The 27611-nt window shown below is 40.8% G+C and overlaps 1 protein-coding gene across 2 annotated transcripts in view; it reads right to left on the reverse strand.

The window, feature by feature from the left end:
* The window catches only part of SLC6A14 (solute carrier family 6 member 14), a 68732-nt gene that overhangs the window by 16627 nt on the left and 24494 nt on the right, over positions 1–27611 (reverse strand). The window lies entirely within an intron of this gene.

The following is a 27611-nucleotide window of genomic DNA, read 5'->3' on the forward strand; positions in this document are numbered from 1 at the left end:
GAGAAGTGCGTGGGACAGCATCTGAAAGATAGGAAGGTAAAACCAGATTGCATTTTATCAGCCTGTGCAACAGGTTCTCTAGGAGACTTCTGTTTCAGAAACTGGAAGGATGCCAAAATACTCTACCTTTGGAACAAAAAGGAAGTGCAAGTGTAGTGTCCCTGCAGAACACAGGGTTTGGGATTAATAAATAAGTTAAAATTTGAGAAAACACTCCTTCACAGACTGCCTGCAAATTCTGGATTCAAATAGCTGAGTGACAATGCCAAACGCAAACCTTCAGGTTAATTCTGTATGAAACAACACAAAACACACCAACACTGAAGACACTCTGAGAAATCAGTCAATATACTTCCAAAGCCCATCTGAACTGTACATAAACTAAATGAACTTTTTTGACAGTTCTGATCTGAGTTATGAATTTGAAATAAAATGAGATTTCACACTTTTGGTTGAGATTCTGGGTATCTGTGGGTCACTATCTCCCCAGGAAGAAACAAAAATATTCCTGTAAACAGTGCTGGGCCTGACAAAAACATAATTCCTTTCCAAACTCATGATTAAGAACTGGCTATCAGCTTGTTTAGAAATGAAATGAGATGAAAAACAACCTGTTAGCCACAGCCTCTCCCTCCTTATTAGGATTAAGTGCGTGTTGTAATGCAGCAGAGTCACTGAATGTGGCATTCTCTCTGTGTAACTCAAGATGACTAAAAGTAAAACTATACTGGAGGTACCACTCCTGGGATGCGTTCTGTTTCGGCCCATGTGAAAGTTTCGTTTATGATGCATTTTCTTTATTTAAAGAAGAAAAATAAAAATCACAGCACAGTCAAAGTTCCAGGGATGAGCTGTAAGGAGATGAGTATCATTGTAATGAGAGAATTGCGCCTGAAGCAGGGGTTTATTTTGCCTCTGTGTTAGCTATGCAGCTGAATAGCATAGCAGTTTGATTTGCATTCGCTAGAGGCTGAGTCCATCAGGTCGAGCCCTGAAGGCTGGTTCCTCGCAGCTAGCATAGCCACCCATTGGGCCAAGCACTCTACGACCCAGAGCCAGTTACCACTGGAATGTCTCAGCTTGAAATACAGAGATAACAATGAGCAAACCAGAGCCAGCTTGGTTCTGCCATAGATGAGATATCCCATCTCCTGATCAGCTGTGTAACTGAGGTATCTAACATTTTCTTTGGAAATCAGTTCTGGATTACCATGAACTCCACTTACCGAACACTCTGTTAATGCAATGAAGTAAAAAAAAAAGAAAGAAAAAAAAACCCAAAGACTATTAACGTTAACCTTAACATGCAAACAACACAGTGAACAATTCAGACATTTCCTAGGAGCAGCGAGATACCCATGTTTTCCATTCGGTTGCACCACTGCTATTACCAAATGTTGGGTATTGCCCTTAGCTAACACAAACACAAGCTATGGCAATGAAGTAGGTGTATTTAGTGTGCTTATTTAAGAACACAATCAGTAGATTCTGTTTCTTAATCTGTATCTTCTGCAGCAGCAGTGTTTACTAATAGCGGCAGCCAGCACACACATTCAAAACTAGTACAGCAGACAAAGCCAGGGCCCATTTCCCTCTCCCTTTTCCAACTGGCAGGAGTTAAAGACCAGAAAAGTGGCTCCGTGAATAGGAGAAAAGGCTTTACATTAACTAATCCTGGTATTAAAATGGTAAAAGGAAATTTTAGGTGTGTCTACAAGGCAGGCAATCCTCTCTAGGATAAAGTGATCCCAAAGAGGATCAAGAATGAGCGCCAGAGTTACCTTGCCATCTCTAACACACGAGTTCTGAAAAAACAGGCATGAACCTCAAAAGGAATTAAGTTTTCTCACATCCAGAGATGATCAAGCAGCACCAGCAGCTGCATATGGAAGTGTCCACCTACACTACAAGGTGTGGATAATGTAGTTCAAAATAATGTCTGCCCTAGCCGAAAAGCCCGAATAAGCAAGAGCCCAGGTGCAAGAATAGCCTTGCAGAACAGCAATAGTTAACAGTCAAACCCAAGAGCAGCACACAAGGATGTCACACGAAAAGCTGATGGAGCTGAGCCTGACTGCCTAAACCCCAAAACATTTTATCTGTGTAGAATCCTGCCACAGGAATCAAAACACATAGTGGTGTGCCTGTGAGCTCAGCTACGTGACACTTGGCAGTGAGGGACTACATAGCTGTATTTGCTGGCTGGCGGAAATAGCCTTCTCACATTTTTTTCCAGCATGACCACAGCAGCTTCCCTACAGCTACAAACATAACCAAATGGCAGTAACACATGCAACCAGGAAAAAAAACAAACAAAGCAATCAACCAAACCCAAACATAAAACCCCAAACCGAATAAAACCTTCACACCACGTTGGCCTTCAGGATCGAAGGAAGATGACCTAAACTCTCTAATCATCCCTCAACAGCACCTAATTACTCTGATTCAGAACTCCACAGCCACATTGTACTCAGGATCAGAAAGCCAGAAGAGACTGCTATCAACTGAGAGATGAAGCAAGGCGGAAAATGTAGGCTGCTTGCTCCTGCAGCAGCAGGAATTATCCTCTTCTCTATAGCAGGACAGAATCAAGCCTTACAGTTTACATTTGAAGTAATGCTCTCTGCTTAAAAAAGCATCAGCATTGATTCAACGACCAGGTGATAATGACCAAGCCAGTTTCCTTGATAGTGAACTGAACTGCAAGAGGTTTAGAACAAACCTTTAACACTAACTTAAAAATAAAACCCCAAAATTCCCAGACAAACCAAAACCCACCATCATTGGGAAAGTAACCAATGCAAACAAAGTGGTATTCACCAACTGGTGTGAAATGTGTTATTTCACTGCATCTCGGGTGTAAGCAAGGCAGAAGTGTATCTAGAAGGAAGGCATTGCAAGGTTTGGCCCTCCTTCTCATAAGGTAGAATGGGGAGGTTATGATGGTATTGACAAGGGCACAGGCATCGCAAATTACACAGACAAAGGCAATTGTTTCTGAAGTAGCCATCCGTGGCTTCAGAGAGGTACTTATGGAAGCAGACTGTCAGGGCTTATAGCAAAATACAAAGAGTGGAAAATAATTACTTGAGACACCTCACGCCAATACTAGCTTTTTCTAATGGTCCCCATCCAACAGTTTGTGTGACTCAGGAAACTGAGATAAGAAGCAGATTCTACTACCAACTCTGCTAATCTCTTCAGGGTGAGGGGTGAGATTTTGCTTATTCGAAAAGGAGATGCTCCTTTATATGTCCTTCTTCATGGATCCGTTTCCTTCTTTATGCCTTTTCTGCATAGCCTTTTCTTCATAGTTTTATGCCTTTTCTGCATAGCTGGGATGTTGACACTACTGTTCAATAGGTCATCAGGAAGCACATATCGATGCCATTTGGATCTCAAGCCACATGTTCGTTTTCATTAGAAGTTTAATAGAAAGAAAATTCTAAGAAATATTGTTTGAGAAACTTTGAAAGCGGGCACTGAAAGTTTTCGGTAATGTCTGAAGAGTTTAATTCATTAATGTAATACTCAATTATATATTCTATTATGCATTATGTAGATTTTTTTTCCCAGCTTCAGTGCTTCTAGATTCTTCTATCTGGCCATCGCAGAGGGGAGAAGTGCAACCAAGGTCACTCCTGCTGAGCTACCTGTCTCTATGGATGGTCTACTATCATGACTCAAAAGAGGCAGCTGAAAGCTCACTCATGTTTATCTCCTCACAACAGAACAGTTGCAAAAGTGCTGCAAGTGCAAAATGCGTAACCCTTCTACGTCATGCTCCTAGGAAAAGCCCTTTTTTGTATTTGAGGGCGGAGACTTGAAACTACGTGGAAAGCAAATTTGCCTCCAGGCATTTTTAGCAGGCTGCAACCTGCAGTTAACATAATGCACACTAATCAAGTTAGTGTTGGGGAAGATTTACATATGCATGTGGGAAAAATTATAAGGCAGAAGTAAACTCATCAAATATACCAGTAAAACTGAAAGGCACTGCAGTACTGCTCTTGTACTGTACCGAGTCTGGAAGAAGATTTTACTGTCCCTGCCACTCAAAAGGGAGCCACAGGTCTCCATCCACAAAACCAAACTGTTTTTGGACTCTTCACAAGATTGTCAGTTTTGTGTCTATGGTAACCAATCTCCGCATTACCTGATTTTATTATTTTTTTCAGTTTTTATTGAAGAGAACCCGAGAAGAGACTCCAGTCTCTTCAGGAATTGTTGGATTGAATGTGTTCCTCAAATCTTTTACTCTCTTGGAGCAAAGCTCTTTCCAGGATAACATGGCCTTCCTTGCAGCACTGGCTGTCTTCAGTCCCCCAAAACTTGCTGTTTTCTCAGATATTATTAAAGTTGCCATATGGGAATATATAATACTTCTCATACATGGACCTCTACCCAGAATAACGAGCAAAGCAACACACAAAGGTGTTAAAAGCAGGGTTAAATAGACCAGGTATGTCTATCAACTGTGCAAACCTGAAAATCTCTGCTGAAAAACTGATTTGCATTAGAGTTTTCAAAGTGCAGTGACATGGACAAGAACTCCTAGGTACCGCAGTTCTGCTTTCACACGTGGTCTCGAACATCTCAGTTTTCCCTGAACTCTCTCAGTCTAATGCCAAACAAACATCCAAGCCTGTCCAAGACACATCAGGCAGGTCTCACTCCACCTACCCCATCCCTGACCAATCTAGAGGCATGCTACCTACGTGTTCAACTCGCCTTTGAGTGACTGAAACACTATAAATGCAAACCCAAAGGTATCATATCACAGAAGATGTAACAACAGATACCACTAATAAAAGGAAAGAGATAAAGTACAGGAGAACTAAAACCCGTGAGCAAGCAATTATCAAAACTTAATGATCAGGGAGCTCTTAAGTGTCAGAATATAATGGCTTTCCTACTGGGAAATATTTCAAAGGTGTGGCCAGTAGCAACTAAGGAGTCATTTTTAATTGAGCAAAATAAAGGCTAGGAATTAGTACAATACTAATTTTCAAATACACTGAACTGAGTTTGTCAATCTCATTAACAGTTTAATTTTCATATTTTTCCCCAGTATCAAGTGACAATGGTTGCAGAATTCAGCAAACCAGGAGATGCTGGAAGGTGGAGGTTTTTCAGTCCTATACTTTCTTGCTAGTTACACACAGACAGGTTTTCACAGGAGATAAACACATGTTGCTCTTGAGCAACTTTTGACTTGAGAGTAAGGCTTTGAAATACAGCCATTGACTACCACACAGCATAAAGACGACCTTTCAGCTCAGTCCATCTTTTCTTGAGGTAATTTTATATTCTAACAAGCAGTCCTGCTATGTGATCTCTTAGAGAATTATCTTTGTGATTTTCTTCCTTCACAATGGGATAAAAGCCAAGATATTAGCCGTGCCTGACATCTTAGGAAGTGAAACCCCTCTATTATCGTTTTCCTTTGTGCGATATCTGTTCCTGCAGGTTAGCACTTAGTCTCAGAAATATCTTATCCAAGTCAGCAGGACTTCTCATGTAAGCAAAAGCAACTCCGTATCAAGTAATAACCATAATATCAGCTGTTACAATAATGGAATTCTAAGTCTAGAAGGAAAAAGCAGGATTGATACATTAATAGCCACTGCAATATAGTACTTCTCCACACCCCCAGGAAAACAGGCACCCTAGAAGAACAATTGCTTAGCTGAACACTTTCAGAATTTGTTTTTAAAAAGGCATTCAAAAGAGTATTAATGATAGGGATATTATTGTTATTCCTACTATTGTGTAGTTTTCTAAAACTCTTTCCATCACTAGCACCTGAAATCCTTTTGTTGTGCTTTAACTCCCACTGTCAACTAAGACCGCACAGCCAGCCACTCACTTCCCCCTGGTGGGATGGAGAAGAGATTTTGGAAGGGTAAAAGTGACAAACATCAAGGAGTTTAATAGGTAAAGCAGAAGCCTCAAGTTCAAGCGAAGAAAAATTAGGAATTCACTACTTCCCATGAGCTGACAGGTGTTCCAACAGACATCCCTGTGAAAGCAGGCCTTCATCACATTTAATGGTTTAATTGGGAAGACAAACGCCATCACTCTGAATGTGCCCCCCTTCCTCCTTCTTCCCCCAGCTTCATATGCTGAGCATGATATCCTATGGTATGGAATAACCTTTTGGTCAGTTGGAGTCAGCTGTCCCAGTTGTGTCCCCTTCCAGGGTCTTGTGCACCTCCAGTCTCCTCACTGGTGGGGTGCTGTGAGAAGCAGCAAAGACCTTGGGTCTACATAAGCACTGCTCGGCAGGTTCTAAACCATCCTTGTATTGTCAACACTCTTTCAAGCACAAATCTAAAACAGCCCCATGCTGGCTACTGCGAAGAAAATTAACTCTATACTAACTAAAACACACCTTTATAAGAGAACACCTTTACAAGAGAAATTGGCCTTTTTACCCTCTGTTTACAAAGAGGAAAGCAGAGGTACGGTTGCCTAAGTATTAGGTTTGGTGCAAAAATAATTGCAATTTCTTCATTGTAAATTGTGATGCTTATATTGGATTAAAGTTTTGTTTGACTGTATTCACATAGTATACCATTTTAAAGCATGAAATCCACTCTACTCATTTATGCAAATGGGTTACTGTCAAATTAAAGATGGAGAAAAAGCAAGTTTGAGTGATTTTGTTGTATGAGGACAAAAGAGGATTTAAGCAGTGGAAATTGCTAACAATATCATCTAAGCATTTATCAAGGGGACCATCAACGAACATAAAGCTCAACATTGGTTCTAAAAGTTTCATAATTGAAACAAAAGCCTTGAAGACAAGGAGGGTTGTGGATGTCCTTCTGTAATAGGCAACAACCAGTTGAGGGCCATTACTGAAGCGGACTCATGTAAAACAACTTTAGACATTGCAGAGGAATTAAACATTGATTGTTCCACAGTTGTTTAACATTTACACTAGACTGGAAAATCAAAAACGCTTCACAAATAGGTGCTGCATGAGATGAACAAAATTTTAAGGTCCCTGTTACAAAGTCTGCTCTGCGCTTCTTTTGCACAACAAAAATGATCCATTTCTTGATCACATTGTGAAACGTTATGAAAAATGAATTCTCTGCAACAATCAACAGTACTCCATACAGTGGCTGGACCAAGGTGAAACGCTAAAACGCTTCCCTAATCCTAAGCTACATCAAAAGAAGGTTATGGTTGCTGTTTGGTGGTTGGCAAGTCAAATCGGCCACAACAACTTCTTGATTCCAGGTGAAACCATCATAGGACAGAAGTATTGTCAGGAAACAGACTAAAAAACATTTATGTCAAACACTGGTCAATTGAAAGGGACCAATTCTTCTCCATGACAATGCCCAATGGTATGTCTCATAAGCTGCATGAAATGGCGTATGAAACTACCTCACCCAGCTGATTCACCAGACCTCTCTCCCACCGATTACCACATTTTTTAGCATCTCTACAGCTTCCTGCAGGAGAAGGTTTTTGTCAACCAAGCAGTGGCTCAAAACACCTTCGAAGAATTCACCGTTTCCAGAACTCCAGAATTCTATGCTGCTAGAATAAATAGACTTCTTTCTTGTTTTCTACACAGAAATGTGTAGATTCTAATGTTTCTTATTTTGATTAATAAATTTTGTTCTAAAATGAGATATACTGCATTAAAGCTGATGGTTAAAAGCAGCAATTATTTTTACAGTAATCTAATATTTTATAAAGCACCTGCTTAGCTAAAACACGTGAACTGGACCCCATGAATTCCAGAATCCACAATTTCATTTATCCTCACCATGGGGCTTCCTCCTCCCTAAAGCAAGGGATTACATTTGTATTCCCCTCAGACAGGGGAGGAAGATGACCATCCCCCCCAGATAATCCATAATTGATTGGAAAAAAGTTTATACTAGAATCAACGTAAGTTGTTTTAATACCCACAATACAAACTCCAGTTGCCACAAACCTTACCACTCCCCTGGCTTTCCTTTCCAGGCCCTGAGGCTCTCTCCCTCTGGCTCAGGATCTCCCCCGAGCAGCCTGTCTTCAGAGTCCAGCATGACTTCTTCTCCAGTAGTATCAGGAACAGTCATATCCAGCCCCAAAAGCACAGTGAAGGGGCTCCTCTTGTCTGGGTGAAAGGGGTGGGAACGTAACTCCCCCCTTCACATGGCCATGCCATTAGCAGGGTGGCAGTGGCAACACCTGTTTGGGCATGCATCCTCTTAGCAGGTTCCCAGAGCACCTGCCCCAACAGCCGTAGGGATGCTGTTTTCTGATGAAACACTGATTTTAATCAAGCCATTCACAGGTGCCAACACTGAGGAACCTTGCGGTTTTCCAGGCTGCCTGACTTCCTGTGCCTAAAGTCAGGGCCCACAGTGTTTTAACATGTTAGGGTTAAGCAGCATCCCATCATGAGGCTTCTAGGATTACAGTTTTGGATTACGATTCTGCTTAATTGCCACGCTGGGCTGGTAATTTATTTTGAGGAGGGGCCAAAGCCTCTATCAGACTTCAAGAAGTCTCAGTACAGAAAGATAAGGAACCGAGTACAGTCCTGATGTGAGCTCAGTGCAGATGTCCATCTGAAAGAGATGTCTCAGAAGACACTTTGCTATGAGTTAGGCAAAGTCAAAATTTATCTTTCCTGGTAGCTCTGCTCCATGATGTCATTTTATTGTCCATGATTTATGTGGTTTCAGAGCTCCAGATGGAACAAGCAGAGTTTTGTCTCTCCTCCCTCACTAGCAAATCACTGCACAACCAATAGAGAAAATTGTTTTGTCTTTTTTACTTCAGAAATAAGAAAATTTTGAAAGATACAGCTCTGCTACAACTAGCAGAAAAAAATGTAAGTATACAATTACTAAATGTGGGAAAAAGTTTATGAGAACACTGTCACTTTCTATCCTTCTGAATTGCTAGAAGTATCAGTTAACCCAGTGTTAACCTGCCTCCACCAGGTTGCAGTGGCTCCACAGTGTAAAAGATGTCCACTTCTACAAATGTTATGCTCCAGAGGATGAAAAAAAAAATACACTCCACTTCCCTCAAAGCTGAAGAGCTTTAATTTTCTTCGCAATGTGTTGAATTTTAGACTGTCATTTTGTTGTTCTCAAAGAATTTGCATTTCCTGTGGCTGCTTTTAATGTTCAAGTGAAAAAAATATTATGAAGGCATGTTTCTTCCTTCAGGCTGGGGCAGTTACCAACATCTGATGGCACTCATCCAGATACTTACAGATTGTGAAGCTTTGTAAATTTTTCTTTAGTCATAAGTTCCTTTGTATAATCTTGGTCTGGCAATCCTGTGATCTCCCACACTCCCCATTACTAACCTCTGCTTCACTGGCAAGCAGTGGAGTAAAGTTTGCACAGGAGTGCAGGAATGCAAGGTAAGAAACTGCACTGACGTCCTTTCCACACGATGAAGCAAGACACAAGAACCTGCACTTATGCAGCTCTCAAGGAACACCAGGACATGTCACAACAGCAGTGACTACTGAATAAAGGGGATTAAGCAGTCTGTGGAAAGCAAGAGTACAATCTGTGATGGATAGCAAATACTGCTGCACAGAAGAACAGCTACAAGAAATGCTCCAGTTTATAGTAAAAGTCTGGTTGTGATAGCTGTATGATGTTCAGTTTCTTATCACCAAAGGCGTATCTTCCCTCTGCTTTTCTTTAAAAACAGTTGTAAAAGCTGAAGGAGAGAACCAGATTTTCTGTCCATAATGGAAGAGTCTCCAGGGTTGTTCCACGTAGCACTGAACATACGAAACTGCTTTTAGGACCATGTAAAGAAGCTGCACAGATTTATTGCTGAGTCCTGGTAGCCAGTAAGAAGTTGAAAATAGTAACAAACCCCAGAGTTTACAGAACAGCTACTTTAAAACCAAGAAATGGGCACAGGCAATGAATTTGCATACTTACACATCTGCTTTGCAGCCACCCCTCCCACACCAGCCTAAGTAGGCACATTTGCCATATTACAGCAGCCTGAGGTCTGCAGCTAAAACACATTGTATTTGCAGGCTGTTGTAAGGAGGTGAGCTGCCTCTAAGCTGTTTCCCAGTTCTTGGGTTTTGTTCATGAACAGTTTTCCTCTACAATCTAAATTGCCGCTTCGTGTCTTTAACCAGTGTCCTTCCCAGCTAATTGAATGGTGAAGAGGCTGCAGGATAAGAGGTGCTGGGGGAGGGGGAAGAAAACAGCGTGGTACAAAATGAAACCAAACAATGAGGGTTGCAACTACCCTCTTGCTTGACTGATAAGAAGACAATCATGTTTTTTCATTTGCATTCAATGGCATGCGCTTGGGTCTTATCCTGGGTTTGTGTGTGGTAACTGGATGAGTTTCTAAACAAATAGATATTCTTCATTGTTAACCTCAACAAAATTACAAGGAGTTTGGTGGTGTTGTAAAAGAAACATTTTTCCCATCAAAGACTAATTGCTATTGGTGATACCAATGAAATCAGAAATTCTGCTACATTTATCTTGACTGTTTTCTAACTTTTTTAAGGGTTCACTGTCTCACTTGACAATGAATATGTTTACACCATGGACATGCATTGGCTGAGAAAGTGGGTGTGGATGGAGAGGAAACTGAATCCTAGAGAAGACTTAAGTCTGCCACACTGGCATACAGATTTACTGCTACACTGCTGGCTGTTTATATAAAGATCGAGGTCCAGTCCTTCCTTATTTACCTAAATCAGGGCTGGATAACATCTCCAATAGTTTGAATATTTCAAGCACAATATTTAATGACATGGACACCTGTTTTGGGCCTTTCACTTAGAAAGATAAAGATTGCAAACACAAGAATACAATCACCACGTGGCACTCTGAACGAGGTCAGGGGTTTCACCAGCACACTAAGGTCACAAGTGATAAAACCGACATCAAATAGCTAACTTGCTAGCTTTGCTCCAAAATAGTATGAATATTTACCAACTTGGCACTTGGATCTTCTTCTTTACCAAAAGAAGGTAGCAAACACTCTTACTACAGGGTCACAAAATATGGAGTAAACGTTTCTATAGAGACTTGTTAGAATATAGGATTTGGAAGGATTTATCCTAGTCAGTTTCTTTAGTAGGACACAAAGCAGGAGTTTCGGGAAGGGCAGATCTAGTTCATGCAATCCAATATGCTATGGATGGTAGTGTCATTCCATTCCTCTCTAAAAATTATGAGGCATCAATTTAACCAGTTAAGGTTTTCCCTTGCTGCTCCAGATAGAGCATTGTTCCACAATCTGGCACCTCTGAAGATCAAATGTGCTTTTTTAAACAACTGTACTTGTGCTTAATTTGCTTTTTTTCCATCTTTTGCTGCTAATCCTCCCCTTCTCCTTCTTTGTTCTGATCTTTCCTTTTGTCCCTTGTCTATTGAGACCTATCGTACCTGCTCTCAGTCTTTGGTATTTCTAAGGTAAATAAATCAAATTCTTCTAGTCACATATCAGTTCCTCTGGTCATTCCAACACCCCTTCTCTGCACCTCTTCCAGTCTGGGTTAAGCTTCTTTGAACACGGGTAACCACAAGGCAGGGACAAAAAGCAGGGAGGACAAGGATGCAACCTTCAAGGCAATCTAAGCATTATGTTTACATGAGAACCCAAACAGAGGAGGCGCATTCTGCAGCCATTTGAAAAGCTGTTGATCCTAGCGGAGTGATAAAGTGGAACCAGCAAGTCTAAAGTTTTTATCACTTTAATACATTTATTTGGTAAGATGTTTCTTTGGTTAATGTTTGAAGGTAGTTTCCCACTGGGGACAAAACAAGCTAAACTATATTTGCAGAAGATTAGATCTTATTAGTCTGTTCTATAATAAGAAAAGTGTCTGGGAGGAAGTCACCAGAGGTGGGACATGTGTTTTTGTTAATAACAAATCCATTAGAACTGATTTTCCAAGGACTAAGTAGCCTCAAATTCAGCAAAAAAAACCTAGAACATTTAAAAATAAAAGGCAGAAAATGTTGTAACATACTGGTTTAACTTTTCTTTTCAAAATATTTTTCAATTTGTGATTGCCAATTTTTTATTTCAGCTGAACCTGAGCACTTGTGTTATTTTTGCCAAAGAACTAAGAAATACACTATCTAGAAGCACAGAACAACTTAGACAGGAAGATACCTCTAGTCCAGCCACCTGCCTATGAGGCGAAGGGGCTTTTTGCTTTCTTCATATGAAATGAAGTAATGGAATATTTTTACAACACTGAGGAGGATGGAGATTAGGCTGATGCCACAACTCACGTCTGCCCCTTCTGCTGAAACTATTTTTTTCCTTTAAAACTAGCCAAGAGCTTATCCTCACCTCAGACTGAATAGAGGCGGTGAGAAGGGTCATATTTTAATATTGTTACAACAAACATTTCTGCTGAAAGTGCTGAGATCTGCTTTAATGAACACCATGATCTGCTTTAATGAACACCAGTACTAATGCAAGGAAGACTCCTGAGAGAGAGAAATTCAGAAAAATTTTCACTGCTTAAGAAGTCAACACCAAAGCAAAAGCCTGGTGCAGGTGAGAGAAAGATACAGAAGTTAAATATAACAGCTAACAGCTTCTAAAACCATAAAATATTTAAGTTATGGAAAAAAATAAAACAAGGCTTTGACAGCCATAGAGAAGCAATTAAACAAGAAAAGACAGATGAAAGATACTAATGTTTTTGAAGCCTGAAGATGTAGGGGTATAGTACGGCACTTCACAAGCTCAGCAGGCAGAAAGCAACACATAGGTCATCTTCTTATGCCTGTGAAACACAAATTCTTGCCAAACTGATGCCAGGAGAATAGAAGAAACTTTTCTTTTGAGAAACAAACAAACCCAGTAAAGAAGCCAAGCGTTTCCCCCCCCTCAACTCTTATGCTGAGACATCATTTGAGATGACACAGGCAACTGAAAACTTGGCTGGAACCATTAAAACAAGAAACCACAGCAATTATTTCCTCCAGAGTCACTGTTGTCTGTCCCATGCCTTGCCAATTTGGTGGGTCTATCACATGTTTAAATGTTGTAATGATGCTCTGAAACTGTACAATAATGAAAAAATAAAGCTCTGTTTTGTCATCTAAAACCTGCATTTGTCCTCTACAACTATCTCTATGAGTCAATCTGCTGTGTCTATCCTCATTGGTTTTAAATATATTTCAAGAGTTCTTTTGTGAGATCACAGTATCTAATTTCTCACCTTTATTGAATCTGCCAGCCTCTAACGTTCTTGACCACTCTTAGTTTGTGTTCATGAATTATGAAGAATTTGCAGATACAGTAGATAAGGTGTGTTTGCATGTGTGTGTGTGTTGGCTATTTCCTTTTCTCACTTCAGTGAATTCTTTGTGCACCTGTTCCCGTTTATTCCAGTTTGGACCAACTGATATGTAACCCAGACACCATTTAACCAAGACACACAAAACCTAAGCCACGTGCTATCACAACAGAAATTCCAATTTCACAGCAAGATGGTAAGAAAGAGACAAAGTTCAAGCTTAATTGTGGAAGAAGGATAACAAGCGTAACTTGTTTGTTTGACTAACATTATCTCCATTCCCCACCCCTCTAATGAGATGCCAAGCTTAGCCTGTATACTTGCAAAGTTGAGATGAGCACGAGCCTTGGAGCCTATGTCAGTCATATTTGTCAAAGACACTCAGATGACCTCCAAGACATTTCTATAAATACCTACTTCTTCCTCTTCCAGAAGCTCCATGACAACTATTTTCTATAGAATGATTACTCGTGTTTACAGTTGCTGAAGAAACCACACTGTGTTAACAGTACTGAAACCCATCGGGCTAGTTTTCTTGATGACAGGACCAGTCCTGCTCCTCTTTGGTCATGTTTTCAAGCCTCAGCAATGATCTGGGATCTTTTTTTTCTCAGGTATCTGACTTGAAACCCTTCGTGAGGGAGCGTTGTAAGTGTGCCCTTTGCCAAGGAGTTACCTGCACGCAGACACCCTTCAGGCTTGGGAATGATGGCTCTTGGCTATAGGGAGAGTCTTTTTCAGAAGGAGTTGAGAATAAGACTGTTTATTCAATAGCAACATTCCATTATTGGAACAAAGTCCAACGTATATAGTTTGGCTGCATCTGTGAACAGAAGTAAGTGTCTGAACAGCCTAAAAATCACGTGAAGCAAATCATAGCAAAACACCTTTTCTATATATTTTATTATTCCTGTCCTCCTTCTGCTCTTTTTATGACAAAAAACTTGGATACAGTCAGAGGTAGAGTCTCATTCAGTGAAGAAAAATCTTATTTTAATATAAATTTTCCCTCTCTTGTTATACAGGAAAGATAAAAGTAGGACAGCAATGGACTGATAGTTGGCCTAAGCCAGTAGTCAAAGCTTTTGTAAGAGAATGTGATTAATTCTTGGTTTTGTTCAAAATAATAAAATATAATCAATTTTCTTCTCTTACTATTTTTCCCTATTAAGTTCTATTTCTTAGTTTCTGTTTTTAAAAAAGCTCAAATAATTTAATATTTCCATACCTAGTATGCTTTCAGTGGATTAGACTATTTAAGCCAGGAAGAAAATGTCAGGCTTGTTCTAATTTTTTTGTTAAATGACACAGATCTGTGCGAGGCTGCCTTCTCTTCTTCAAGATGAACAAACCAAGTAACTTCAGCCACTGCATCTAGGTTTTGCGCTCAAGCCCTTTCACCATCTTGGTTACCCTCCTCTGGACACACTCTCATAGTCCAATGTCCTTTGTATAGTGAGACACCCTAAACTGCACACAGGACCTGAGGTGGGCCACACCAGTGCAGAGTAGACTGGAACAATCGCCTCCCTTGACTGGCTTGTGATGCTGGGTGCACCCCAGAACACGGTTGGCCCTTTTGGCTGCCAGGGCTCACTGTCGACTTGCCATCAACCCAGACACCCTCAGATCTCTTTCAGCGGGGCTGCTCTCCAGCCTCTTGTCCTCCAGTTTGTGCATAACCAAGATTACTCCATCCCAGGTGGAAAATCCAGCTCTTGCTCTCGTTAAATTTCCTACAGTCGGTGATTGCGCAGCTCTCTGGTCTATCCAGATCTCTCTGAAAGGCCTGTCTACCTTTGAGGGAGTCCACAGGTCCTCCTAGCTCAGTATCGTCAGCAAACTTACACTTAATTCCTGCATCCAGATCATTCACAAAAGCATTAAAGAGCAGTGGCCCTAAAACTGAGCCCTGGGGAACCCCACTGGTGACTGGCTGCCAGTATGATGTAATCCAATTTACTCCAACCCTCTGAGTCCACCTCTCAGCCAACTGCTCACCCAGCATTCTATGGAATTGTCTGTGTGCCGGACAGTTTATCCAGAAGGATACTGGAGATATATAATCAATAATTGTGATCCTCCAAAGCTGTCATTTTATTTGGACACATCAGGCCTTAACATTGCTCCCAGCTTTGTGCTGTCAGGCGGAAGGAGATGGCAGGAGGACGGTGGGATCTGATGTATCAAATTCAGCCCTGTCCTGGCTCGGCCATGCCTCTGCTCTGAAACTCAGTACTGCCTCCTGTGCTCATGTCTGTCCCCCAGCTATGGCTATCGCCTCCACGCATTGCACCTCTCACAAGTTAAAATGCTCAGAAAATGAAGGGATTGAGGAGCAGGGAAGCCTAGTTAGAAACATCAATTTCCATATGCCCCGAGCTCTATTCATGCTCACAAAATCATGCATGAGAGACCCTGATAGAAAGGCATCAAACGAATCCCGCACACCTCCTGCTCTGTCCCCAGTTTGCTTTTCCCTGCTCACAGATTTCCAGAACCACGTATTATGCTGCAAAGTCATGGCAGATGGAAATGTAGAAGGCTTTAGTACCTGTCATGGAGCTGTGTAAAGAGGCAACTCCCAGATACTATCAATTGTTTAGCTATGTTTTTGATTTCTGAATGGTTCATTTCAAAGGTGTGAGGTTTACTTTTTAAACTTTCCTCCAAGTTACTTGGCCCGGCATTGAGGAAGGTAATTTATTTACATAGAAGTGGCTGGAGTTTAAACACAAAGATAACCCAAGATAGCCTTCCCTTCTCTGTTTTACCCAAAAGAGATTTACCGAAAGCCTTTATCGAACCCTCTCCGCCCATCGACTTGTAAGCAGGAAGACGGCATAAATGGATTAGCACATAGTTCCACCTGCAGCAGTCACAGAGTAAAGGCCAGCCAGTGAAAAGTTCAAGAAAGTAGATAACATCATCATACCACAAAGGTCTGGGGACCATGTCAACAGAGCCTTGTGAAACACACATGCACAGCATGGGGCTGGCCCAGCCTTTGAAGAAAAAGCCGAAAACGAGATTGAGTCTGACACTGCAATGTGAGGAAATACTCAAGCCCAGTAAGGAGGAATGTACTGTATTGCTAACTCTAAGTTTTTATCATGCATCTCCGTTCCAGTAAAAACACAAGTAGGACGCAGGAGGGTTGACTCTGTCCCCACCCTTGGGGCAAGAGGAAGCTTTTTGCCCTTCAGTTCTTTGCCTCTTTAAGCCTCTACCGTAGCTCTGGGTGACAAAGGCTGTGAAGACGGCTGTACTGTATTGGTTTGTACTGTTTTGTACTGCTGATGATTTTGGACAGGTAAAGAATTTCTATGTTTCTTTTCCTAAGGCAAAAACATGGGACATCTGTCTAGAAAAAAACCCATAATGCTGGAAAAACCTATTAGCTTTGAATTAAAATACATGCTTCTTTTTTAAGCTAAAATTCCTCATTCAGGAAAAGAGATGAGAGAAATCAAAAGCTAGTTCAACCTGCAGTGAAAACTGTTTTCAGGCCTCCTGTATGGAAAACAGAAGAATTAACTTCTCCACTGAAGGCAGTCTTATTTTTTAATAGGGCATCTTTCCACAATAAAGGTACTCTGCAGGTGAACAACAGTGCTGTAACAACTACCACAGAACTCCATTATTTCGCCTCCTTCAGAGACATAACCTCACCAGGGCTAGGCTATAGTTATAGTAACAAAGGTAGAAGTTTATGTCTCTCACAGCTCATTTCATGTGTATTTAGCCCTTCAGTGCAAACTTGCTTCTAGTTCTCTGTAGCTTAGCTGTATCTAATGTTTGCTGCATTTTTCTTTAAAAATGAGCAAAAAGAACATGCCTAAATTTGGGTCAAATATAGATTACAGTGCTGAGAATTAGACTCGGCTTTGTTTGTATAGTTGGAAGCTAATGCCAGCACTCCAAATCTGAAAGCAAGACTTAAAATCAGTCGTTTTTTAGCTTGGATTCTGCTCAGGATAATCTAGATAGGTAATTCCACAGTATAAATAAAACATTGACAACATTATAAGCATCTTTAACAAACTGATGATCTTTCTACAGCTCTCTTCAAACTCCAAACTGCAATATATTCTTGTAATAACTCCCAACTGCCTTAAGTAAAATGCCTCCAGAGTCAAGAGTAACACGCTGAAAGATCTGCAAGAAATAGCAAATACTTTTTTTTTCTTTTTTTGAACAGGACTTGACAGGTATACTATGAAGATTCAAGATATAGAAATATCAAACTCACTAACTTTCCACTAGCCTAGAAAATCCAGAGCATTAATGCAAACCACACATACACAGAGTTAAGCAAGCTGGGATTTCACCTACTGCTTGGGTCTGTATTTCTTACAACTTCCTTCTTTTCAGTTAAGAGGAAGCTCCTGTATTGATTAACACAGGGAATTTTGTCCTACAATTCCAAAGGAATCTCCCACCCAGCATGGCCTTAAAGATCTGCAGTGTTTTCTGTAAGTGCCAGTAGAAGAGTTCAACTATTTTCCACTTTCATTTTGGTCTCTCCTTCTCTCAGTGCCCTTGCTATGGCCTGATCTGGCCATAGGATTTACCATGATTAAAATCTTTTTTTTGTAAGTAACTGGCCTACAATATTACCTCAACTACTGCTGCTGGAGAAGGGCTGTGTATTGAAAAATATCTTGTCCAAAATCATACTGAACACAGAAGTTCTTGGAAGTCACATACTTTGAAATACAGACGTCATTGAAGGTACAATTTCTCATTTACAGTCTATCTGGACTTGGACACTTTGGCAGTGAGTGCCGTGGAGCTGCCGCCTGAGAGTGCTGGGAACTTGGCACCTGGTAAAGGAAATCTAATATCTGGCACAAAACACTCTATTATCCTGGCCGTGAGGTACTTGTCTCTTTCCTTACAGATCCCTTATTTGCATAGAGAAAAACTTTCCATGCGTGTGCTTCTGCAGTGCCTACAACACTGACCTAAAAACCCCAATTATATCATGGTGACAAACAGAGTGTGTGAGAATGTAGTGAAATGCTGTTCATGTCATGCTCATCTCATGACAGTGAGGCCATGAAGATCCTTCCGAAGTATGGATCACCATCTTCCAAAGTATCCAAATCAGAACAATGTTTGGTACCAGATGCACACCCTGAGACAGCAGATCCAAGCCACACTTCCCTTGCCAGAACAATGCAAGGTTCACTCATTACACTTTCATACACAGAGAACATTTTATACCTGGGGAAAAGTACACGAAGTACACACAAGACCCTCTCCTGCACTAACTCCCTCCCTGAGACATCCTTCCCTCAGAAAACCTCCCCATCCTCTTCTTCACATATGCTATTCCTTGCTCATGTGTTTGCCACTAATTCATGCAGGTTGTTAGAAGACTTATATAACTCCAGCTGTAAAGAAGCTTGGGTAGGGTTTCACCGTGTTATTTTATTTTGTTGATATTTGATTGGTATGGTAATGGTAGTCAGAGACTCAATCTGTATAGCAGAGGTACTGAGGGATGATCCTGGTCCCCACAAGCTTGCTGGGCATGCTGGTTAAAGGCAGATAGATGCAAAGAAACAGACCTACACAGGAAAACTGATTTAAGGCAGAGCAGACATTCAGTCAGAGCAGTGGTTCAATTTGGAGAGAGGAAACCACATCCAGGATAAGCAGATACTTAATGTTGTCAAGCACTTTAAAACAGGAAGGTACCGTACAACTGCTGAAGTGCCTTCCTTGCACTTTCTGCTGGGTTCTTAAACTAGCCAATAAAAGATACTTTTCACTCAGTAAAAAAAAAAGAAAGATATCCTGAACATCTCAGAAGAAAGCTTGCTCTCACAAGAACTTAAGCCAAACTATCATCTAAATATATAAGGACTTTGAAAGGACATAAATATTTTGGACTGCCTATTTTCTTAGAAATGCTGATGTATGTATAGTGTACATGAATTTCCTGCATTCTCTGACACCTCTGTGGTGACACTGCAGCTGACGAAACAAAAAACATTCTTGTAAGGAAGAAATATACCTTCATGTTTGTGCTGCTAAAGAAACACAGAGAGCAGGAGCAGATTCACCACAGAAATGCAGAGGCTGTAGGACCATCTGGCAGTGTTCGGTGTCAGCTCATATGGGAGTGGCACCCATTCTTGTTCTGTCTTTCATCACCATCACTGCGGCATCCAGGTCAAGGTTGGTATATGTCTTGATCTTGTCTTACTAAATGTAGCAACATCAGTTACAGCAATTTAATTGTTTGCTCTTTTGGTTCATTTCTGCTTCTGACATTGATGTTTGTTTGTACTGTGTGTACATATAGGAGGAAAAGCATTAAATGAACTTAAATGGTGATGTCAATGCAAGACAAAGATAGTTTTTTTGAAGTACCGTGGAAATCATACGAGATCACAAACATAAACACTGCTGGAAGTAGAATGTGCAAACAAAAAGAAATGTCTTGTATAAGCTGGTACTGTGTTCTTAACCAGGAACATTCAGTTGCAGACAAATTTAGTCATCAAGTTCACTGTGAACAATAATCCTCCCAAATTTTATTCCATAGGATTCTTTATGGAATCTCAGTCAGATTCCATAGGCTTTCTGACTGGGACAGTCTGTGACAGCAATGCCATCAGAAATAAAACTCTGAAGTAGAAGACCCTGACCACATCATGAGGTACGTGTAGGTCAGCCCCATTAGCCATTTACAGCTCACTATGGTCTGGGAATGTAGTAGCATGATCAGCTTACCGCTCCAAGTAACTTCAATTTTAATATGTGGTTCTAATGCAAAGGTACTGCTTCAGATTATTTGTAAATCTTATTGTTTGTAAGACAGATGACTACTCTCGAGATTTAGTAAAGCTTTACAATTACATTTCACTTTCGCTGAAGGCACAAGGAGCTAAACTGGGAAATGGGACTGAGCATTCACATTACACAATGAACAATTTGTTCAAGGAATGATTTACACTCTGTGAAAACTCTTATTTATTGTGCAACACACTAACGAAAAATCCTTTTTTTCCTGTGATGCCATGTCCATGCTTCTGCCTAAGTCTTACATGCTTATAGATCTTTTGGCTGCTGATTACAGTGAAGTCTGACCAAATTTCAGCTCTCAGACCAAAGCGTACTTTACCACTGAGTACTTGCTCCTTATGTAAAGATGGCGCAATGATTTACGAGTGTGTTGTGAAGGCATTTTGTACTTATTACTAATACAGCAGTATGTCCATACTTTGAACATCTTCTGGATTGTTATCTGTATAGGTTTCTGAGTTAAGTAACATGTAAAAAAATATAAATCCATCAATATTCCAAAGTTTACTGAGTACAGAATTTATGATGGCTAATGTACAAGCCTCTCTTTTCACCTTGAAAACAGTGCAACGAATGTCCTGTTTCATTAGGATGGCTGTCAGGACTTTATATAAAGACTATAAAGGTTTGGATTCCAAAGCTGTTTTCTTGGGGCTCCACACAGAGGAAAGACTTTTGTTCTTTGAAGGGCTGAAATGTTCTGGGAAGGCCAGCGTATCTGAACAAGTAGGTAACAAGGTCAAGCTCAGAAATGGAGCCATTGGATCAATTCAGAACCAGAGCCCTGAACTGCTACCCAGAGTTTGGGGCTGAGTTTCAGTCTGTCTTAGATGAAATACTGTGTCCTTCTATAGAATATATTGATTAGATTAGCAGCCTGGCAGGGATCGTATTTGATCAAGAATATTGTTTGAATACAGAGAGATGGGCAGAAAGCAGCTTAAAACAAACCTGATAATCACTACTGACTCTTTAAAGCTCTGCACTGACTGAAGAAATTGTTACTGACTCGTAAGGAGAATTTGGGTTACCTGTTGGCAAGGAAATACTCCTAAAGGCCACAGATAATCACAGAAGGAATGCCAGAGCCAGGGAGAGAGCCAGGTGAGGGGTTCCAGGAAAGAAGTGGGGAGAAGGCTAGAAATAACTGTCAGGTCAAACCCATTTGTTCTCTTGAGAAATGGAATCCCTCTGTGTGGTAATAACTCAACCTGATTTAACGCAAATTACTTAAAGGCCAGGGAAGAGCAAATTAAAGCACACACCAGAAAGCCGAAACAGAGCTGGCACTGCAGGATCAGGATTTCATCACCTCCAGGAAAAAGACAGTATGACAGTTCCCACAGGGGAATACCAGAACAGTCACTCTTGCCCTACAGGTGCATGACTGGATCCAAAGCAATTGCAGAGGGCAAGTGCTGTAGAGAAAACAATTATCTGCCCTTCCCATAATGGGGCACGACAGCTTTCAGTAACACCATGCCCACAGCAGTTTCAAGGGTGAATTCAGAAACTACTCTGGCAAAAAAAAATAACTGTCAATTGCCAAACTAAATCCTCCAAACTAAATGTTCTATTTGCTTCATCATTTTATGTTTGTATTTACCACACTGCTATAAAAAGTAATGGCACTTCTCATTAAAAGATGACCATAAGTCTGTTTTCCTATAAAAATTATTTATCTTACAGATTTAGGAATTATGGAAAAAGCCCACCAATCTTGCACTTGCTATTAGAACTGGTTGGAAATATACCCACAGAGCAATTCTCCGAAAGAGCAGTAACTTTATAGTTACATAATGGGTGTTTGGCAGCACTGATTTAGTACCTATTCTTTACAGAAATATTTTGTTTCAACTTAAATTATTTAAATTTTAATGTTCCTTTCAGGCTAATGGAATTAAAAAATCTTGGTTTTAACATTACTGATATGATAAAGCCATGGAATATCTTGATCTAGTAAAAAAAAAACCAAACAGGTTATTTTGATCTTTTAGAAGTAAAATCTATTGGAAAAATATTATAGTAAACTAAAAAAAAATCAGGTTTTCACAATGATTCCAAACAAAAGAATTCTCAGAATTTCCAGACAGATACAATTTCTTTTTTTTTCTTATGTTGCAAAAGCAGGTGCGATAAATGGAATTATTGCCATCATTTCATTTTCTTGTGGCTTATAGTACATTGTAACAAATTTTAAAGCAAAGACCATGCAGCTTGCCAGACAGAAATAGGAGCTCAAGACTAGGAACAACCATTCTGAGTCTGAGACAGACTCACTGCTGACAATCTTCCATCTTCTTTCCCACTCACAGCCATCTGGGAGCCAGTGGGAGGCTGGAATATGCCTGGAATGCAGGCACACGGCTTGAGAGGACAATTTCAACTTTCTGTTTCCTCCTGTACAAAACTGGGGTAACTACTAAGCTGCATATCTAATCTAAGATTATCCTTGCATAGTGCAGAAGAACTCAAGACCTTGCACCTCTTTGATTTATCAGTATAGCATTAAAAATTATATGTGGTGATTCCAAAAAGCTGTGTGTATAGGTGTGTGTGTTCCTCAGCCCTGATAGTTGATGTTCCTGCCTCAACACAGGCAGAGCCCAGAGCCCTTGCTACATCCCTTCCAGAATCTGAGTGTAGTGAGGAACGAGGCAGATGCTCCCCATTGTACGACCAATAGCTACTTTGCGTTAACCTCCCTCCTTCCGTCCCCACCATCCAATCTGAGCTGGAATTTATAACTTCAGGCCCAGGCTGGGAGCAGACACCCGATCAGCGGTGGGATGGTGGCATACGTCTGCGGAACTGTCTGCAGAGCATAGCTTGACCAGCTGCCCTGATGCCTACTCGAGGATCACACTGAGGGTGAAAATACCAAGAGCACACACAAGGGGTATGTCTTTGGGCTCTGCAGCCTTTCAAAACAACAATGCTGAACTTGCGGCAGCCTCTCAGAAGTTAATAGCAGACCCAGACTAGAGCGGGGATGAGCAATAGCAACAGAAGATACTGTTTAATCTTTCATTAAATTATCGTGATACCAATGAGTGACATGCTATTAAGTCTTAGGACATTATTGGCTCTACAGGCTATATTTGGGCATGGGGAGGAGTGTTTTTCTTTCTCCCAAAACTCCTGTACACATTCCTCAGCTCCAGTGACCTCACTGAAAGCAAGGAGGAAAGGGAGGATGGCTTCACCTCCAGATAAAGATGTTTCTGCTAAAGCAGAAAGTAAAGGTCAGACAGATTCCTCCTTCTTCCCAGGCCCCTATCCCACCATATTCACACCCCCTGAGAACTCCTCTTTGGCCCTGCTCTTCAGGGAAGTTAAAACCCCACACGCTGTCTCCACCAGACTGGAGCCCACCCACACGGGCTCTCTCTGATGTCGTGCCTTATGACTGTGGTACAGTTGGCATGGCATGCACCGAGGGTGTTGAGGCGCAGTAACTTCCCCATTGTAATGCAACAGTGAGAAAACACAGACGATTTTTCTCCTACGTAGGAGAGTCCATCCCTTAAAGGCTTCTCCTTTCAGACTGCTCAACTAATAAGTACCCACGGGACCACCTTTGACTCGCACGTAGCTGGAGCTGAGAGGTAGTGCTGCCACTCATCTGTGACTGGTCTAGGAATCACTTCCAGTTTGATCAGAGTGGGCTCTGCTTTCCCAGCACCAGGGCCAGTGAGCACAGTTCTCCTTAACTGATGCTGTAGATCTCCCAGCTGAGTGCAGCACAGGAGTGGACTGCGGAGCATCATCCCTTCCAAACTGCTCCAAGCAGATCTCACCACTGAACAGCCCAAGGCAGATGTCAAATTTACAATCCCTCACCCTGTGGTTACTCTGTGCTGTGTCTGGACCTTTCCAAGGTGGTTTTGCTCCAGAGAGCATAAGAAGAGTTTTGTAATTGCTCGAGACAAAGCTCCTGAGTAACTGGGAAAAGAACAGGAACATGTTGGCTGCCAGATCAAAATCAAACACTAACCAGTCCCTCTTCCTCCATCCGTCTAGAGGTAAATACAACAACAGCCTTTCCCTCTGCCTCCTCCCCCTTCCCCAGCATTTCCCACCAACAGCTTCCCTCCCATCAATGAAAATAAATGACAGTGAAACCTCTGACCTGCTGCCTGGTGGGAGAAAGAAGAGGAAGCACTGCCACTGACTGCGTTGGATGGTGTCCAAAAGTACGTTATTCAGAATTACAGAAATATCTGTTTAGAGGACTAAGGTCTGCAACAGAAAGTTTAGAGGATTACATTGAAGCAATGCTTGACCTGTTCGTCAGGAAGCACATCAAAGTTTTTACACAGCATAATTTTTGGGGGGCAGTTTTTCTGTGCAGATAATGCAGAGACCTAGGAGGAGCATTCACAGAGCTTCAACTACATAAATCATTGCTTTTTATGACTCGCATAAGAAATTTAGAGGGTTGTGAAAAATACAGCTGACCTATAAAAAGCCATTAGATGAAAAAATTTAACAAATATTCTAGGATTACTACAACAGGTACTGGTAAAAAAAATAACACAGAAAAACAATTAGGAGGAAATAAAGAAAGATGCTCTTAGAGGTGTTTCCTTCTGCAGTGCAGAGGCTGGGACAGATCTAGATGCAGGCATAATTACTGAATGGTTGATTTAAGGGTTCCCTCAGTGCAGCAGTTAAAAGAACTGTGTTTGCTGAAAAGTAAGAAAATCCCCATTTTGAATCTTTTGAAGTGGATCCTCTTCCCCAAGGAACTTTATTATAAGCCCTTTTTGTCCAGGTTGGAAAAGGGAGAAAGAGGGTTTGATACTGGAGAGCGAAGGTGCCTTGACAGCCTACACACACCGTTTCTTCTAAAAGAAGATTTGCTGGCTTTACTTGTGTTACAAAGCTTTGCCAATAGTACAAAACTTTAGTTGCTGAGGCTGAAATAAAAGAAGGAGCTGGAGGAAAATAAGAAGCCATAGCTTTCCAATTTGTAAATCAAGCAGCAAACTCCAACACCTGGAAGAGGTGGTGTGATTATTTATTTAATGGAGTACAAGGTGGGATTCTTTAATTAAGTTCCATAACAGTTACATATGCCAGGAGCATCTTAGCGATAATCTGGTCATTTGTGTAAACGGGTTTGAAGGAAGCGAGAGGATAAGGTTAACAAATTTGGAAGAAACCCAATGTAAACAACCAACTCTTGCATCTGACTATACACAACTTGCTGTGTTAAAAAAATAAAATCACTCAGCAAAACATGGTTTACATCAGAAGGAAAACAAGAATAAAGCTCAACCAGTTCTACAAAACCAAGTAAGGTCAGGAGAAAGAAAGCAACCATGACTCAGGAAACAAAAAACAAGTAAAATCAGACACAAAAATTCTAACTTCAGCTCTGAGGAATGCAGCGCTAAGGCTCTGTAAGAGCTGCGAGGCAGATAGGAATATGAGGAGAGATGGTTGGAGATCTGAAAAAATGAAAATGTAAGCTTAAAAATAAAAAAGTAGAACCAATGAGATCATCACTAACAGGGTGACTGACTCGAGCCCTACTTAGGGCTCTGAAACTCTGACCTGACAGCTTTTAAAGGACAGCTGTGGTAGGCTTGCACAAAAGCAATGGGTGGGAAAGGGGAAGCAAGGTGAAGATTTTGGTGCTTCTTTACTGCATCAGGAGTTCCTGCAGTGAACAAGACTAATGTGCAGCATCAGATTTCTTCCAGGTTAGCCTGAATTTTGGTTGGAAATGGCAACAAATCTGATTGTATCTTGTTAAAAAAGAAACTTACAGAAGAATATTTCTGCTTGGCTGAAAATGGCGTGTTTGTGTGTGTTCAGTTTGTGTGTGTTCAGTTTGTGTGCAATTTTCATCAGTATTATTTCTTCAGTTTTAGAAAATTGAAACATTAATGCTACCAGGGAATTTTGAAGCCTAACAGAAAAGCTCTAGACCATTCCTTCAGTTCTTGTATCCTAAGGGTTTATGACTATTCCCTCAATTGCACAAGACAGAGAACACTAGAGGACTCTGCAGACAGAAGTTAGAGCTCTGAAGGAAAGAGAGCTGCTAATAAATCCACCAGGTGGTATTTATTTACTTGAGTAATAGTTTTGCTTCAGACAGAAGAGGGAACAGCTTTTGTTAAAGGTGCAATTGAAAGATGCAGCAAATTTACATCTTCTGACTGTACATATTGAAAAAAAAGACTCCACTATTTAGTTGAAGCCTCAAAGTTCCTCAGAGGAGGGACTGCTCATTGCAATGAACACACTGTCAAACACAGTATTTGTAGACTCAAATTATAGTCCACTATTCCTGGAGTGTATTTTGGAAGAAGACTTGAAGATACAGTCTGCTGCTGCCTTCAGACAAAGTTAATGAACCACCGACAAAATTTCCTACCAGGTATACCATCACCAGTAAAAAAATGCCATACTTACCTGAAATATTTTCTGAGCTGTTTTGATGACCTCCATGCAGTGCTTTCCTTCTCCACGGTCAACCTAACTGGCTCGTAATTAATACTGATAGCAATGGTTCACAGGTGGAGGCACTACTCTGTAGACATGAGAGGATCAGAGATAGTGCCTGTGGTACCTTCTGACTTAAGAGCATGTGAGTTTGCGTGTGTATACCCCAGCCCATGTACCTTTGTTTTCAACAAAATAAAATCATATTCAATCATATATGTCATGGCTTTCCGTTATGTTGGAAAATACAGCTCAGTGGTTTGCAGTCTCTTGTCCACGATCCTTGCAGTGAGCTACTTCTAAGGGTCTACATAGAACAATTATAGAAGAACAGCCTGCTCGTACTCTCTTAGGCTTGCAATTTCATAGAGCTTTTTTTTTTTTTAGGATTCATATATCCACAGTGCTAGAATACCACTGATTGAGTTCACTAGGTTCACAAGATTTAATTCACTAGGTTCCTGTGCAGAAAATCAGACTAAACAACTATAAACATCCCTCCTGTCATAAATATTTTTATTTCAGATATTAGACTGGCATAGAGAAAAACCTAAACTCACGCTAGCTGATGTAAACTGTCCTATTAAGAATAGAAAACGTATCTAACAGCACACCTGGGACAGACTTAAGATGAACCAAATAACTGGGAGACATTAAAGCCAGGCAGTGAGGGCTTCTGTTCCTATGACTAACTTAAATTCCAGCAAATAGAAAACAAAGTGCTCTGCTTTGAAATTAATTTAATACCCACACAGGTGCTAGTCAGAGCTAGTGCTTCTGCTGAAATATGTAAAAGGGCTGGAATTGCCACATGAAACTGCCACAAGCATTTTCCAGACATATTAAATATTTCATTTAGGTATAAAGTAATATTCATATCTGTGGAGTTTGTCACATTGAGTCATCTGAAAGTGGGTTTTTTTCTCTGAAAGTATGCAACTTTTAAAAAATTATTATTACTTTTGTTCTTCACATTTAATCTGGAAAACAATTTATGCCTGCAGCTAAATGCCTTAAACAAAGAACAAAGTTGATTTCATCTATGCGTAAT

This window comes from Cuculus canorus, chromosome 10 (genome assembly GCF_017976375.1).
Source record: "Cuculus canorus isolate bCucCan1 chromosome 10, bCucCan1.pri, whole genome shotgun sequence".
Lineage (NCBI taxonomy): Eukaryota > Metazoa > Chordata > Aves > Cuculiformes > Cuculidae > Cuculus > Cuculus canorus.